Source organism: Syngnathus leptorhynchus, chromosome 2, assembly GCF_054491065.1.
Source record: "Syngnathus leptorhynchus isolate UIUO chromosome 2, UIUO_Slep, whole genome shotgun sequence".
NCBI lineage: Eukaryota > Metazoa > Chordata > Actinopteri > Syngnathiformes > Syngnathidae > Syngnathus > Syngnathus leptorhynchus.
The window spans coordinates 17,787,214-17,805,107 of NC_141196.1; the positions used below are offsets into that span (position 1 = coordinate 17,787,214).

Genomic DNA, 17,894 nt, shown 5'->3' on the forward strand with positions numbered 1-17,894 from the left:
TCACAAAAATGTAACTAATAATTATTTAATATTGCCAATTTGCTGGAACCGCTCATTACATTGCTTCAAATGTAATTGTCTGTGATACAGTATTACATTTTTGACTAGTTGGGAGCACAGGGTGAAAACACAATGCTGATATCGCTGAATTACATATATCCAATATACATGTATTTTTTGCTCTCCATTGTGTTAGATGGAGGAGAAGGTCACATCAGAGATCGATGGGGTTACTCAGTTCGAGCAACTGCTGCTGCCCCATCGGCAAATACACTCCATGTCTGATTTATTTTCACAGTTCTTCAAGCTCTGGTCAAGACTGGACTCGGAGCTCATTTTATATTTTTGGAGTGGATCAGAAAGTACACCCGCTTGTAGTTGTAGTCTGCATATCATGTCATACAGTAAACTGTTAACCACATTTTATTCCCGATTTTTAATTTAAACTTTTTTTGTTGACTACACTATTCATTTTTGTACTATACCAGTTTTGACCGGTAGAAAGCACAATAGGTTTCCTTGTGTATTAAATGTGGTTTATATATTAAAATTAATTGATAACTAAAAAGATTGAAATGAAATTCCATCCATCCAGCCATTTTCTGTACCGCTTTGTCACCACGGGGGTCATCGGTGTGCTGGAGCCTATTCAAGCCGTCATTGGGCAGTAGGCGGGGGACACCCTGAATCGGTTACCAGCCAATCGAAGGGCGCACAGAGACGACCAATGACATGGATCATGGCCAATCAAGGCGGCTCTTCTCATTTTCTTAAAATGCGGCAGTTGCACACGAAAGTCTTGCCAGGGCGGAAGCACATTTGAGTTGGGGACTGGGGGACTGCAAAATAATCGTTCCAATCTAAATTTACTTTTCAGTATACCGTGAATCTTCGTTCGTGTACCTGGTGAAATAACCACTGTGGCTTACTGCTGTCGCAGCAAACTGTCGGTGTTACTTTGTTTTGTTTTGTGCTACACAGCTGAGAAATCATTAATCTTGCCTTGTCCTTGTTTCTTTGACTTTCTTTGACTTTGTCATTATTTCCGTAGTTCTAATTTAGATTGGTCCTAGCGTTTCTTGTATTGTTTTACTTTTCTTTCTTGTCACCTTTTTTAACCTTTGTCCCCCTTTCCCCTCACTGTTTTATCCAAAGTTTACACTGCCGCCTGCAAGGAAAAGTTTGTCCCGGCTCCTGTTTGACATTTACACGACCTTTTGAACCAAATTCCCCCGTCTCTCCTTACCCTCGCTGTCGTTTCCCCCCTTCCTTTTGCGTATGAAACACACACCGCCATGTGTTGAATTAGCTTCTTGTCTAGTCTGTTTGAAGCGACACAGATAAAGAAAAGGAAATCACAAAGGGCTTTTTAATTCTGTTCATAAAGCCTCTCTCACTCGAGGCTTAGTTCCAATAATGCTAAATTCATGCTGCAGTGAATGTCGTCCTTGCCGTATTGAATTCAAAGTTCAATTCTAAAATGGCAGCCTTTCATCGTAGCATGCTCATTGCTCGTCTGTGGGAAAGGAAGTATTTACTTTTTCACCCTCCCCCCCAAAACACACACACATTCCCAATTGCGTCATCAATTGTGTGTCTCCTTTTTCACAAAGTACCATCTCATCACTTTATTTTATTTTTGGGAGACTGCATTTGCATTCAAGCAACAAGGTAGAACGTGACCGGCGTGATGTTACGCAATTTGTGAGTGGAGCGCTGTTAAGAAATTTACGACCCATCGAAGGTGTTTGAAGTGGGTTTTTTTTGGGGGGGGGGGAGGGGGTACCTTTTCCAGTGTGCATTCATGAGAGGTTAGTGGCATTGCAATTTAATGTGTAGTGCTCATTTGATGGCCAAGCGCATTAAGTTATTTGTGCTGTTTTTTGAATTTATATTTCAAAACTTTAGGTTACACTCACGAGTACCATCTATAATATTTAAGAACATTAATACAAATCCTAAATGTCATTAAACCCCTCCCCGCTCAATCAAATGTTAAAATTGCCTAAATAAATGCATAAAACCATAATAGCACTACCATATTTTCCGCACCATAAGGCGCTTCAGGTTAAAAGGCGCAAACTCAGTTGCGGGGGCTTTTCTGCACTTAATACACAGGGTGCACCCCATGATAGGGTGCATGCATGCCATGACTTAAACAACAAAAGACGTTACAAAAGCAAGACTGAGTTTGGTTGTACTTTATTCTAGTATTTTACCATGTGTACTGTACTTTCATTATTGTTAATCGATATTCATATGCAAATCCATCAAAGTTTTCATCTTAATCTGAATTAAACAGTTGGGCAAATTTGCCATTAAGCTTGACAAGTTCCCTCTTGTCATTATCTCGTCGTTGTCACGTTCCTCTTCAGCAATGATCTCGGCTTTCCAGAAAGCTTGAATTGTGCCTCGTAAGAATGTCTCCTTGTTGATGCTATTTTAGAGTCCTCATGTTGTTGTTTTTTAAACAAACCATATTTATTTATCAATTTTGGTGGAGGTACGTACTGTACGTATTACATATGGTCTACATACTTTACGTAAAACGGAATGTCCTCTGATTAGGTCATTGGGTCTTCATATTACGTCCCTGTGGTGGCAGCCACACAACTACATTTATGGATTTTAGAATTCGGTCCACACAAAAGGCGCGCCTTATTAAAAGGTGCACCTTTGTTTTTTAAGAAAATTAAAGACTTTTAAGTGTGCCTAATACGGTATTAACAAATACATCATGTAGCAGCTAAGCCCTCTCATGCCAATTTCAGAGACTTGTACTGTACTTTGATCTGTTGACCACGTCTTCCTCTACCTGAGCCATTTATGAGGCCCAGCTTCCCATCCTCCGGGAAGCCTCATTAAGCCTATTTTTCAATTAAGCTGCCTCACAAACTGCTGTGTGGCACTGTGCTCAAATCACTCCTGGCGCTGGATCAGCAGCTGCCTTTGTGAAGAATCGTATAGAAAATTGTGTAGATTATGTGGAATTCTTTGATTAATTGTGACCTAAAGCAATTGAGGAAAAATGGCTAGCACTAATTAGCAGCAAGCAGCAGAGATGTTGATTCAACAAAACATTTGATCCACAACAATAAAATACTTATAGGAAAATGCCAAATCAATATTTCAACATCAGCTATTGTGTTTTCAAGACCGAAATGATAGCCGAACATCGCAGAAAATTTCAACTGTAACATTTTGACAGGTTCCAACCAAGCGCACGTTCAAAAATTTGACGCTCATTACAGTGGGTGTGTTTGGAGAGGTAGAGTGGCTCTCCACTCCCATCATTTCCGATTTCAACCAGCTTTGTCGCACTGTGTCCCCAATTTGATCGTCTTGTGCGCGCACCAGTACTCTGTTTTGGTGCACTCTGAATGACCAAATAGCAAATTTTAGCAACACTCAGTTTCCTCAACTGTCACCGTGAACCACTGTGTCCTCAGAGTGTATTTCCAAATACTTTATAGTGATTCAAATCCTTTCCTTTTGGGGAGGTTTATCAATACAGATAAACTTTGATTTTACACGAACTTCGGGGTCCAGAATTTGGGAATCACTTTAATCCAGAAAGTGTGTTATTTAGAAAGTCTTGAAAGAAATCAAGAAATCAAGAAATTGCAGTGGGAATCTACGTATTCTAAGATCCATGTGTTTGCATTTGGGGAATAACATCATTGTTTTGGGTAAAAATGTAAAAAAACCAGCTCAGTGGCCTAGTAGTAGAGTGTCCGCCCTGAGACTGGAAGGTTGTGGGTTCAAACCCCGGCCGGGTCATACCAAAGACTATAAAAATGGAACCCATTGCCTCCCTGCTTGGCACTCAGCATTAAGGGTTGGAATTGGGGGGTTAGATCACCAAAAATGATTCCCGAGCGCGGCGCTGCTGCTGCTCACTGCTCCCCTCTCCCCCAGGGGATGGATCAAAATCACATGGGGATGGGTTAAATGCAGAGGACAGAGCCCTTTGAGACTGCTTGTGATTTAGGGCTATATAAAAACTTGACTTGACTTAAAAATGAATATGAAATAATTCACCATGTAGTTTTTGTCGCTACCCTGCTTCTGCTTACTGCAGGTGGGTTTGTTCTATTGTGGTAATGTTTTCAGTTATTGCTGCGGTCACTTTAAGAGAGATCCACAACGGGTTGACGGGTGTGAGGAACACAGAAGGAGAAAAAGAACGACGCGACGTTGTGTAGTCAAAAGTAGAAACTGCCTCTTGTCTTTTTGCACTCCAATTTCTACAATATCGTCCATTTAAAATCCGACAAAAAAATTAAGGACCATGACCAAATCACATTAGACAGAAAGTCGCGTAGAATCAAAGCTTAGCTGTAGTTTGTCTTCTTTTCATGAAAAAAAAACACTCACAAATGTAACAGTGACAGAAGAGTCAAATGCAAACATTTCATAAAATATTATTATTTAAAATCACTTATATTTCTTTCCTTTTTAGGGAAGTGCAAAGTCCAATATTTGTCTTAAACGATGGAGATAAGTGAACGTAATAAATACATATTGCAAGTCACACTGACCCAGGATCATTTTTGTCGAACTTTCTTTCTCTACTTTTTCCATCTAATCACACTTTCTGAGATTTATTGTGTTTTTCCAGGTGTTTGCGCCCAAGTCCCCAGACAAAATCAATAAGGGCATTGACAGGTTTGCAGATGATAATCTCAGATCCATCAAAGGCGGGAACTAATGTCTAAGGCAGCTGAGACATGTCAAATGTTATTTCCTCAGAGTTTTGTCAACATCACGTCTTACTATGTCGCTGTGTGTGTGTGTGTGTGTGTGTGTGTGTGTGTGTGTGTGTGTGTGTGTGTGTGTGTGTCTGTGTGTGTATACGGTTTTTCTTCAGTCACAAATTCCAGTGATAATGCCGACCATTCAGCCAATTTTACCGCTTAAAACCTTTTCGGATAGGCGGTCAAGAAAATAACCCTTTTGTGGACTTCAGGGGGAAATATAAATCAAATTAACGTTACAAAATCAAATTTAATATCTAACGACCTATTAACAATTCAATTTACGAATAGCCTCTAAGAACGCATCGTGTTTGCGTATCTTGGTGACTTTTGAAAGAAAAAAGCCAGAAATGGCTGCAGGAAGGTTGCTCATTTCTTGCTCTTTCAAGTCAGCCATTCGAAGATGAATTGTTTTGTGGTCTTGTGGGCCTAAGTAGAGATGCCCACATATATTTTGAGACTGTTGATCCCCGTTATTCTGACATATAAGCAAGGTCTCTACAATGATTTCGAATGGACAAATTGTGATTGGTCCCTCCTGTAACTCCTACTCAGACATGGAGGGAGGGAGTGTGGCCATATTCCTCAATAAAAGTGGCCGTATTGCAAGGCATTAGTTGTTTCATTCTCCAAAATGAATGGTTAAAATATAAAATGCAAACTGATCAAAAAAGACCTAAACTGAGCTTGTTAGTGAAAAATGACCACCGCTGGATGATTAATTTTATATTTAAGAAATGGTTCATCATACAGCAAGAATTCCCTCTATGATATTTTTGGGTGTATCACAGAGAATAAAACACCAACTGGAGGTTTAGGAGTAAAGACAGCCCTGTTTCTGGAGCTTCCCCACCTGCTTGTCATTCCATATTCCAAAGTTGGCACAATGAGCTGATGCGGTTTTGCCGTTTAGGCGGAAAAATGAACGAATCGGGCATGCGATAATTGCACGTTTGTCTTCCACTCTTGCTTGGACTGACATTTCTTCCAGGATTGTTTTATTCCGGATGGCGGCGCATTTGCGGCGGCTCGGTTGGTCCAAGTGGGCGAGCTCTCTCACCACGTCACTTCTTATTGGTTTCTTCTGCTTTTCAGCCCGCGGTCAGCAACCTGCGAGGTGCATCCCACGCAAGCCCTGGTCTTGGATCGACATCTCTAACAGTCGACCTGAATTCTGACGTTGGGTAGCCCTTGCAGGTACGCCATTTTGTGGTTCCTGGTCGTTTGACTCAATCACAAGAGGCAAAAGTTCATTCCATTGATATGACAATGATGTAAATATACACATCACACAACTCTTTTGTTAAATTAATATAATGTTGCAAGAAAGGTTTATTCTAGCATTTCAAATGAAAATTTCAAACCAGGTTTAATTGGAGGGTTTCAGAAAAGTCTTGTGTTGCATTTGAAATTAACACTTGACGTAAAGGTTCAGACTCGGGGTAAGAAAGGTTTCAAGCCAAGTTTAAGATTTGAAAGTTGAATTGCAAGGCAGTGAAGGAGTTGACACTAGTTGTGTGTGATACTGCATATTTTGGTATCAATCTAATACCGAGTAAATACAGGGCCAATAATGAATAGTTATGCATCATCAAATTTCTAAATTGCACTTCAATTTTATGACCTAAGTGTTTTTGTTAAGTTTCATTTTTTATCAATGGTTTTAAACATTTAAAAGCTGAAGGACAGAGATTGGAGGTAAGTAATAATAATAATAATAATAATAAATTATATTTATAACGCACTTTATATTCAGAGGAATCTCAAAGTGCTACATGGCAAGTAAAAACAAGAATAAAAAGCAAGGACAAGTATAAAACAACTGGACGACAACCAGGATATAAAAACAGGAATTTACAGAAATGCCAAATTAAAGAGGTGAGTTTTTAGTCCGGTTTTGAAAGAGTCAGTGGATTGGGGTGCTCTTAGGTGGTCGGGGAGGGAGTTCCACAGTGTGGGGGCTGCATGGCAGAAGGCCCGGTCGCCCATGGTACGCAGCTTGGTGTTGGGGACATGGAGAAGGTGAGAATTGGATGAGCGGAGGTTTCGGGTGGCAGATTTGGGGGCAAGGAGTTCTTTGAGGTATGGGGGAGCATGTCCGAGGATGCACTGGTGAGTGAGGAGGGCGATCTTATAATTTATTCGAGATTTGATGGGGAGCCAGTGCAGAGAACGGAGGATGGGTGTGATGTGGTCGCTTTTCCGCACCCTCATCAGGATCCTAGCAGCGCAGTTTTGAATGTACTGGAGCCTCTGGAGGCTCTTGCTAGGGATCCCGATGAGGAGTGCGTTACAGTAGTCTAGCCTGGAGGAGACAAAGGCGTGGACAAGTTTCTCAGCATCGGTCAGGGTAAGTGTGGGGCGGAGTTTGGAAATGTTCCTGAGGTGGAAGAAGGAGGTTTTGCAGATGTGTTTTATGTGTGACTCTAGGTTGAGTTGAGAGTCCAGTATCACACCCAGGTCGGTGACAGTGGCTGAGAGGGGGATTGTGTGACCGGCGAATGACCGGCGAATGAGATGCTTGTGATTGGGCAGGTATGGATCTGATGGGAAGTGCCAAATAACATGGCTTGGGTTTTATCCCCTGCAAAAAATAAAATATGTCTCACATTCAGTGAACTTTGTTGCTCTTGCTGATAAAAAACAAATATGAATGAATAAATGAATGAATTGCAGACAATTAAACAATTGCCAAAGGCTTCGAGTTTAAAACAAAAAAAAAAGCCAGCCCGTGCAAAAGTTTTTTTTTGACAGAGTCCAGCAAACTCCTGAGTATTTCTGCGAATGCATGCGTGTGTGTTTGTGGGCCGGCCTCTCCTAAGTGGCGGATTGTTTGCAAATTTTCATGGCTGTCGGAAGACTGTCAAAAGGGGAGGGGGTGGAGAGTGGGGGAGTGAGGGGAGGTGGTTGGGGGTGCTTGTGCCTGAGGCAGAAACAGTGAGTCTGGCAACCTGTTTGAAGAAACTGTAGTAGCGCATAAAAGAGCAAAATTGAAACTACTGCACTGCACCAGTATCGATATGATTGATATTTGGATCGATCCGTCCATCAGTATTTGATGACATGGTGAAAGTCTAAACAAGTTGTTCAGTCCCATTAGCATTACAAACCATAGTTAGGATTTTGAAATAGGGTTCCAAGGCAAGGTTAAAGAGTAGGGACTGATGCACAACGTTCACACCGAGACTCGTGTATATATACTGTAGAACAGGGATGGCAAACTTGTTTTTATTGTGAGCCGCGTTGTACTCATAGTTTCCATCGGCGGGCCATTATGACATGAAGTCAATGCGGGCTTTGTCTTTGCGGGCCACATACAATGATGTGTCTGGCCGTATCTGGCCCGCGGGCCTTGGGTTTGACACCTATGCTTTAGAAGGAAAAGATCTTTCCAAGTAGCCTTTCATCGTGTTGTTGTTGCACCACTAAAACAATTATTATTAACAAAGTCCTCGTGTTGTAACTGGACGTTTCAAATCACTTTAATCTATGCTAATATCTTTTTTATTCACCACAAATCCCTCATGAGATTTTCTTTTCTTTTTTTCCGCTCTAATGCTGCCTTTGGCATAAACAGTGTGACTAGAAATAGGACTCAGTGACTCACAGATTAGTTTGATGCTCAGAATGCTAACTTGGAATGCTCAAACGGGGACAGAAAGGAAGGGAATAACAGGGGCGACATATATAAACAATTTGCGCACGACAGACACTACATTAGTTATGCCTACACAATTGTATACTCACATTTTGGATTTTACATTTAAATGTACATTTTGTTCAGTTTGTGTGAGTGTAAAATAAATTGCATGAAACTTTGTGTTTTAAAACCAAGCAAATGTTAGTGTTTTAAATGAACATTTCAAGCCAGTAATATGAGTGTTAAATTTCAAGAAAGCTAAAGAGTTTCTCATAAGGGTTTCAAACAAATCTCAGACTTTCAAGATAAGGTCAGATTTTCAAGTTAATGTTAGAATTCAGAATTGGGGTTATAAGAATAGGTTAAGGGTTAAAATCAATGTTTAGGGTTTGAGATTGTGGTTCTAAGAGAGTGTTTAGTAGATTTCCAAGCAAAGTTTACGTCAGCAAAAAAATATTTCAAAAGAAGCTTTCAAAACAATGGGATTGGGGATTTAAATTTAGGTTTGATGCCTGCGATAGGGTTTCAAATGAAGCTTCCAATTCAAATTGAGGGTTTGAAGACAGATTTGAGGATTAAAGGAAAACTGGGGTTCAAACCAGGGTCAGGATTTCAACCATAGATGGTTTTCAAAAAGGCCTGAAGGTTTTATGCAGATGTTTGCATTTCTAATTGGGGTATTAAGCAAATGTACCGATTTCAGGCCATTTGTAGGATTTCACATTCACATTGTAAATGTTTGTGGTGCATTGATGTGATTCATACTGGATCAATTCACGCATTTTTGTTGAAAGTCATGCAAACAGACACACACGTATGCACACACACACGCAAACGTGCACACAAAGCTCATCCAAAGGACTTTGTCACCCTGCTCACTGCCGTTACCGTCACGCCAACGGATATTCTTGCACCTGGCAAAGCTGCCCTCTCCTGTCAAGGCCACACTTGAGTCAGACACATAAAAGACATCCAGGTTGCTCATGCGCTCATGACGTCAAGCTTTCTAGTCAACCATTGGTGTTTTTTAAATGGCTTCATGGATAATAATGATGATCACGTTTTATGCTGATGCACAGCACTACAGTCCTGTGGTTGTAAGGTGCTTGTTGTTTTTCAGACAGAAATAATTTTTTGCAACATTTATGTTGGACTGTCTACGATGGTATGATTGGTGTAGTTGCAATGCAAAGAGAATTCTCAATGTGATAGTAAAAGGCAACATGTGAACCGGGTCATCCACATAAATACAAAATGATTTATGAAAGATGCTTGTTGTGAAAATTGTCTTTGACCCAAACATTTTGTTTTGATATTAAGCCTTTCTGGCTGTTTTTAAAGTGGAGGAAAGGCTCTCGTCTGGAGCACGCGGGGGAGATTAAGAGCGAGGTGAAGAGATTTTTGTCATTCTCCACAGGAAGTGTCCAGAAAAACACCGGACCCCCGGTGCTGGATTCCTTATTTGGCCAGGTGGGGCGAGAAGCAACATCACCACGGGGATGAACATAATAATGTCTCCCAGTGAGCACTGAAAGTTTTATTGATAGCTGTGACTCAAAATGTACACTGCCTCATAGAGCGCTTATAAAAACAGAGTGGATCTCTGTATGCTGCATCGATTCCATATACTAATCTGTTTCTGTAAAATTCAAAATGTAGAAAAAAAAATCCCAAATTTGTATGATCTCTAATTTAGAACAATCTTTAGTTTTATTGTATCAAAATCCACAATTTAATAATACCTCCCAAATAAAATATTGGAAAAAAATTGAAAAAAGAAAATCTTTTTTTTCAGTAACCTTAACAGTTTATGCTGGTGGCAAAGTGAAAATTGCAATTCATTTAGTGCCCCTTAACTACACCTGTGTAATCTCAAATAAATGAAACCTATTTGGATTTCCTAATTTATTTATTTATGTATTTATTTATTTATTTATTTATTTATTTATTTATTTATTTATTTTGTGATTGTTTACCATATTTAGTATTATTAAAATTTTTGAAAGCATATAAGCATGTAGTTTAGTTAAAAAAAGTCTTGCGGAATAAGTTCAGTGTAACAAATCAAATAAAATGTCGACATCAATCTTTGACTTCTTTTTTTTTTTTAAATCCCATGTTATTGTTTTTTTGCTACAAAACAATGCGACTTGATGCAACAGTGAAGTTGATTAAGAATTAACGTTGGCATTTCCAATGAAATATAGTTATTTTTTCATTTATTATTTTTTAAAATTTGATTTGAACACTGCCCTGCGATTGGCTGGCGACCAGTTCAGGGTATCCTCTGCCTACTGCCCGATGACTGCTGGGATAGGCTCCAGCACGCCCGCGACCTCCATGGGGACAAGTGGTATAGAAGATGAATGGATAGACGGATAGATTTGAACACAATAACAGTGATTATTCTGTTATTGTGATTTGTTTCTTTAGGAATCAGTTGCACTCAAAAGCCGAGCACTTGAATGCATGAGAATAAATAAAAAATATATGTTTTCTCGGTAAATCTCACAATTGCCTTTCAGTCACATTCAATCCAAACAAACACTTTAGCACCAGATGCTCAATTCATGTGTAACAAAAACAACAACACCAATTCATGACGAGTGGACTTAAAACACTAAGAAGTCAGTGATCAAAACTCTGCTGCCAATTAGCTTCTCTGTGACATCTAAAAACAAGATTTCCACAATAAAGGAATGGATCAGCAACTCAATGCAAATAGACAAATAAAATGACAGATTTTAGTAGGGGAAAATGTGCTGGAGGCAAAGCTCGACTAATGATGTCTGTAATTAAAAAGGATTGTCATTGAACGCACCACGGGCTGCTCTTCCATCTGTTCATTATTGACTGAGTAGCTCGTTGAGATATTTTTACTACTTGAGCATTTTGATGTGCTAACCAAGCTAGCCTAGCCTAATGTCTAGTTTCAAAAGAAGGTAACAGTAGGGTCTCATAGGAGGGCTTTAAACAAGGTTTTGGCAATTAAGGTTTTAAGCCAGATTTCGAGTTTCAAAGTGATGTTTTAAGCCAGGCTTTGGGGATGAATGGAGGCTAACAAAAAAGGTTTAGACTTTTAAATTTGTTTTTGAAATTGTGGTCCCAAGTGAGCATTTTTTTTCAAAGGGTTTCAAGCCAGGGCTCTAACTTCAAACTGTGGTATATTTATTTATTTATTTATTTTTTTCTTTAAACTTTATATCAAGCACTACTTCAGAACCTGAACCAAGTTATCTTGAGTCCTCATTTTAACACACTAACTCAATTTTGAAACCATAGATGGAGATCCTAACCGAGTCTTACAAACGTAACTTTAAGACCCTAACCCTGGCTTGAAACCCTATCCGAAATCTTACTTTGAAACCACAACTCTGGCTTGAAACGTTACTTCTAAACCTTTGAAACATTTTTGGTCTGATGGACTTGATATCTTGGTAGCTGTGTTGCACCATCCTCGTGCCATGTCGTCTTTCTTTGATGTCCCATCATACTACCATGGAAACACAACACTACCACACACACAACAGTCCAAGATGAACACAGCTCCTTAACGCTATGATATACATGATGGGCGAGTGGGCGGCGGGGTCTTTCTTCCGTAATGATGGATGCAATTGAGTGTGAGGAACCTCCTTTGCCGTTTAATGGTTTGTAATCAACAGAAGGGGCCTCACCTTTTCTATTTGGCTCCCATTACTCTGGCAAATGAAATGCGACATGGTAACCTCCACCTGATTGGATGGAGAAACCAGACCTTTATGTACCTTCATGGACCTTTATGGGACTGCTAACTATTAGGGTCTTGCACAAAATGATGCATGTTTGCATTCAGAGATCATTCCATCAAAAATTGCTGCTGTTTTCTCATTTGAAAACCTTTTAAAACCCTGCGTTTTAAAAAGCTAACTTAAAAGCCTTACTCTGGCTTGAGAACCTAACTGTGACTTTAAACCTTAATTTGATACTTGAGCCTCGTTCAAAACCAAAAAAAACTAGACCCTAACGTATCTTAGAAGCCTAAATTAGGTTTAAAACCCTACTTTGAAACCCAAACCTTGTCTTCAAACCATACTTTGAAACCCTTAACCCTGGCTTAAAAACCTAATTTGAAACCCTACTTTGAAACCCAATACCTGTCTTGAAGCCCTACGTTGAAACCCTAACCCAGCCTTGAAACCCAATTTTTGACCCTTAATGCACCTGACCAGGTCTTACTTTGATACCTGACCCTTGTTTGAAAGCCAAATACTTTTTGAAACTGCACTTGAAGACCCTCTATGTTAAAACTAGAGCTGTAAAAATTAATCAATTAATCGACAACGAACCGATTTGCAAATTAACCAACTATTTTACTAATTGAGTAATCCTGTAGAACTATTTTTTTTTTACTTAAAACAATCCACATCTACTAATGTTAATGTTATTTTTTTGTTGTTTTTTATGAAAAAAAAACTTATTTTCAAACAGATTTATATCAAATATAATTTTATATAATTGTCCTAGGATAACGTCAAATCAAAACTACCTGCGTGGAACCCTCTGTTTGGCCACGTGGAGGCAAATGGCAGTTAAGCAGCACAATCCAATGAAATAACTGTTTGATTCAACCATGCAAGAAATTGCCTCGAAATCAGCCCTAAAAGAGGTCAAGCGCGCCAAAAACACGTCGCGTTTGTGAGGCGGGCGGGTTTTGTTCAGTGGAAACATCCATCAAGCGCCAGATGTTGCCTCACTGCTTTACACTGTCGGCTAACAGTTGCTTTCTCTCGCTGCTAAACGGATCGCTTCGTGCCCGTCCAGGCGTTCCTCTTTAACTGCCATTTCCAAGTGATTGTGTCCAGATGTTGCAGCTGTTGTGTAGTAATATGAGAATAAAGTCATCATATTACTTTGATTCTTAAAAATGGGACTAAACTCGTGCACACATGCACACACATACACACGGACACACAATCAATAACACACACACAAACATTTATAATAATTTGGCAGAACTGAATGATATTCATTAATCTAATTCATTTTTATAATATAGTATTGCAAAAGTCAAATAGTCGAAATACACCCTGAAAAAATAAAAGTCAATATAAAATCAATATTTTAGTATATATTAGTATTATAATTATTACACATTTTAATATATATTCAATACAAGCATTATTTTACAAGAATAAACATTAAATATTAAAGACATGTTATAATATAAATGCGTTTTCAGAATTTTTACTAAAAAATAAGAATTAGAATTAGAATATTTTTAAACGTAGAAAAAAGTAACAGTATTATACTGAAGCCCTTCTCTGTTTCAAGACCTGCTCCACCTTATGACACGGGTCAAATATTATTTGTCATTAAAAGTAAAGTACGGCGCTGACGTTTTGCTTGAAAGTAATGACGCGGCACTTTTGCGAGCGATGCCTTCGAGGTTCCTTAAAGGTGCTCTGCGACCCGTCTCGTGACATTTCCGTTTAGAGGAAATAGACATAAAATATCAGTAACGGTGAGATGGCGCAGTGGGACATACCTTATGCACGACGCACCCTAAAGGAGCCTTAAACGTGGAAATATCAACATGGAGAATGTCACAGGAAGACTCACTTTTAAATTGTAAAAAATTCAAGTAAAACTATTCCCATTCGAAAATGAATAAAAAAATCTAAATATGTGATTAACAAACAAACCAGACCCGATTTTCTTATTTTCTATGAATGTAGTAAAAATACTCCCATTAAAATCTGTAATTCAAATCTTGTGAAAAAAGGTGTAATGTCAAATATAGTAAATTAGACTAACATTACTGGGGGGGAAATCAAATTTATTACCACAGAACATAAATCTGCAAAAAGAGTCAAGTCAGAACAACTGAAAAACACTCAAATATACACTCAAAATATATCCATATTTTGATGTTTCATACTTTAAGAATAAAGGTAAAATATTACCAGACATACTTTTAATGTTCTTTAGGGGGGCAATAGTCAAGTATTCCCAGCTATCCATCCATCCATTAGCTACTGCATATCTGGAGTTAGGTTGCAGAGGCAGCAGCTTTAGCAGGAAAGCCCAAATTTCTCGCTCCCCAGCCACTTCATCCAACTCATCCTGGGGGATTCCAAGGTGTTCCCAGGCCAGGCGGGAGACATGGTCTCTCCAGCAAGTCCTGGGTCGTCCCAGGGGTGTTATTCCTTGGGACATGCCCAAAACACATATACACTTATGTGTGTGTGTATGTGTGTTTGTATTTCTTCCTTTCTCTTTCTCACTCTCTGTACAGTATAATTGGGCTGCTAATGAGAAAATAACAGCACGTAGTACAGTGTCCATACAGAACATAGACTCTCATAAAATCAAATGTGAAACGTGTGAATACTGTCTTGAAATCAAATGTAAAGCACGTATTGCTGCTGCCATCTGCCTGGAAGTCGTCATTATTTCAAGGTCACGGTACCAAGGCCGTTTCCAATATGAATAGTCAATGTGCACCGTGTGTCAAGAGTGGGAACGCGGAATTATGCACTTATGTCTACATAGGATACATTTAAATATTTTCCACACTGTCCTTGATAAGGTCAGTGATATGACAAAAGCATTGATGTCCAAAGGTCTAAGGTGCATGACTCAAGTGTTTATGACACAGTAGTAATTGTAAATGTTTTGGTGATACCGCAGACCTTTGCACACCGGTGCAGCATGGTGCATTTAGAAATCAATCAAAACGGCTCCCCTCATTCCCTTTAAATACCGTTCGTAAGTGTCATACTGATATCCTGGACATGGCGCAAGAAGACACTAATTTGCAAGAGTACTGTGGCAGATTGAGCTTGTAATGGAACTGCAAGCCCTACACAATTTGATCATGTAAAGAGCACTTGGAGACTCATTGGAGACTCCTTTCAACATGGATCCTACGTGTCCAGTGTCTCCAAAACCCCAATCAAGTGCATCAAGGCTTATGTTGGCTTTAAAATCAGGATGCTACAGTTTTTACACTTGAGCGCACCTTCGCTGTTCATGGATAGACGTAGAACACATTGAGTTGAAAGATATCTGGTCAATTGGTGTCTTTCTTTTGTTTCATTTCAAAAGTCTAAGCACTAATACTGAATTATGGATTTAAAATATGTAATTTTTAAAGAATACTATATCTTCAAAGTTTTGCCAGAAAATAGTGTGCAACATGGTGAAGTCAAACTATACGCAGTGAGAAATAATATGAGAATTACGTTTATTACGTTCATTATATGGAAATAAACAATTGAACTTGTGTAGTCAAAAATATTAACATAGAAAATATAACCCATTTGGGGGGAGAACCATGCAAACTCCACCCAGGAAGGTCGGAGTCAAAATTTAAACTCACAATCTCTGAACTGTGAGACGGACGTGCTAACTTACCAACCGACTGAAACAGTATGAAAACAAAATCTTAGATGAATTCATCCATCCATTCTATGAACCGCTTTTCCTCACACATGTCCAACAATAAACAATCATATTCAAACTCATGTTAAATAGAGTGAGCATGACCACCTATCACCATTTCAAGTGATCCAGACTCCACCAAAATTCACGTTTTCCTAGCACAGTTTTGCAGTCCCACTTTACAGCACAGACCTCCTCTGTTGGTCTTGGGCTTTTTCTTCATCTCTGGTTAGGCAACATTTTGTGTTTACAGACAACAGTGTCCTCCAAATGAGCTCTTCATGCCTGTAGTCAATAATTCAACCCTGACGTGTTTACTGGCAGAGGCGCTCTACTATAGTGGGGTGCACTTGGTCGGCCCGTCAATATTTTACGAGGAGAGGTCGGGATCACGCCGCTGCCAAAACATCACACTTTCTGCTTGAAGATGATCCACATTTTTAGTTTTGCACTCAAAAGTTCTTAAATGAGCATTAAGAAAAGGTCATGACATGAGAACATACTTGACAAATGTTTTTTGTTTTTTTTATTATTTCATTCTGGCAATATAATTTTAGGGAGATATAGTTTCTATTAATTTACTCAAAAAGATTCAGACTATTTTTTCTGGTAATATTTCAAATTTTTAATCTGACCTTTTCTGGTTTGATAAAAATTAACGAAACGTAAAAATTTGAATTCTCACAATGACAGCTATTGTAAAATTGCACTTCATGTTCTGGTATCATTCTGAGTTATCTTCATCTTCTTCCGCTTATCCGGGGTCGGGTCGCGGGGGCAGCAGCTTTAGGAGGGACTCCCAGACCTCCCTCTCCCCAGCCACGTCCTCCAGCTCATCCCGGGGGATCCCAAGGCGTTCCCAGGCCAGCCGAGAGACATAGTCTCTCCAGCGCGTCCTGGGTCGTCCCCGGGGTCTCCTACCGGTGGGACATGCCCGGAACACCTCCCCGGGGAGGCATCCTGATGAGATGCCCGAGCCAGCTCATCTGGCTCCTCTCAACGTGGAGGAGCAGCGGCTCTACTCCGAGTCTCTCCCGGATGACCGAGCTTCTCACCCTATCTCTAAGGGAGAGCCCGGACATCCTGCGGAGGAAACTCATTTCAGCCGCTTGTATCCTGGACCTCGTTCTTTCGGTCACGACCCATAGTTCGTGACCATAGGTGAGGGTAGGAGCGTAGATCGACCGGTAAATCGAGAGCTTTGCCATTTGGCTCAGCTCTCTCTTCACCACGACGGACCGGTACAGAGTCCGCATTACTGCCGACACTGCACCGATCCGCCTGTCGATCTCACGGTCCATCCTGCCCTCACACGTGAACAAGACCCCAAGATACTTGAACTCCTCCACTTGGAGCAGGATCTCATCCCCGATCCGGAGAGGGCATTCCACCCTTTTCTGACCGAGGACCATGGACTCGGATTTGGAGGTGCTGACCCTCATCCCGACCGCTTCACACTCGGCTGCGAACCGCTCCAGTGAGAGCTGGAGATCACGGACTGAAGAAGCCAACAGCACCACGTCATCTGCAAAAAGCAGTGACGCGATGCTGAGGTCCCCAAACCGGACCCTCTCAATGCCTCGGCTGCGCCTAGAAATTCTGTCCATAAAAATTATGAACAGACCCTCACTGGGAACGAATCCGACTTACTGCTGGAAATGCCGACCAAACTCTGGCATCGGTGATACAGGGACCGAACCGCCCTTATCAGTTGGCTCGGCACCCTGTACTCCCGAAGCACCCTCCAGAGAACCTCCAGAGGGACACGGTCAAACGCCTTCTCCAAGTCCACAAAGCACATGTGGACTGGTTGGGCGAACTCCCATGCACCCTCGAGGATCCTGCCGAGGGTGTAGAGCTGGTCCACTGTTCCACGGCCAGGACGAAAGCCACACTGCTCCTCCTGAATCCGAGGTTCGACCTCCCGACGGATCCTCCTCTCCAGCACCCCTGAATAGACCTTACCAGGGACGCTGAGGAGTGTGATTCCCCTGTAATTGGAACACACCCTCCGGTCCCCCTTCTTAAAGAGGGGAACCACCACCCCAGTCTGCCAATCCAGAGGCACCGTC

The 17,894-nt window shown here is 40.5% G+C and overlaps 1 protein-coding gene across 6 annotated transcripts in view; it reads left to right on the top strand.

Moving 5' to 3' along the window:
- lingo2 (leucine rich repeat and Ig domain containing 2) overlaps positions 1–17,894 on the top strand; it is a 182,333-nt gene that overhangs the window by 70,706 nt on the left and 93,733 nt on the right. For all 6 annotated transcript variants that reach the window (XR_015065474.1, XR_015065472.1, XR_015065473.1 and 3 more), the window contains one exon: positions 5,853–5,954. The gene's annotated coding sequence lies outside the window, so the exon portion shown is untranslated. The remainder of the gene's footprint in view (positions 1–5,852; positions 5,955–17,894) is intronic.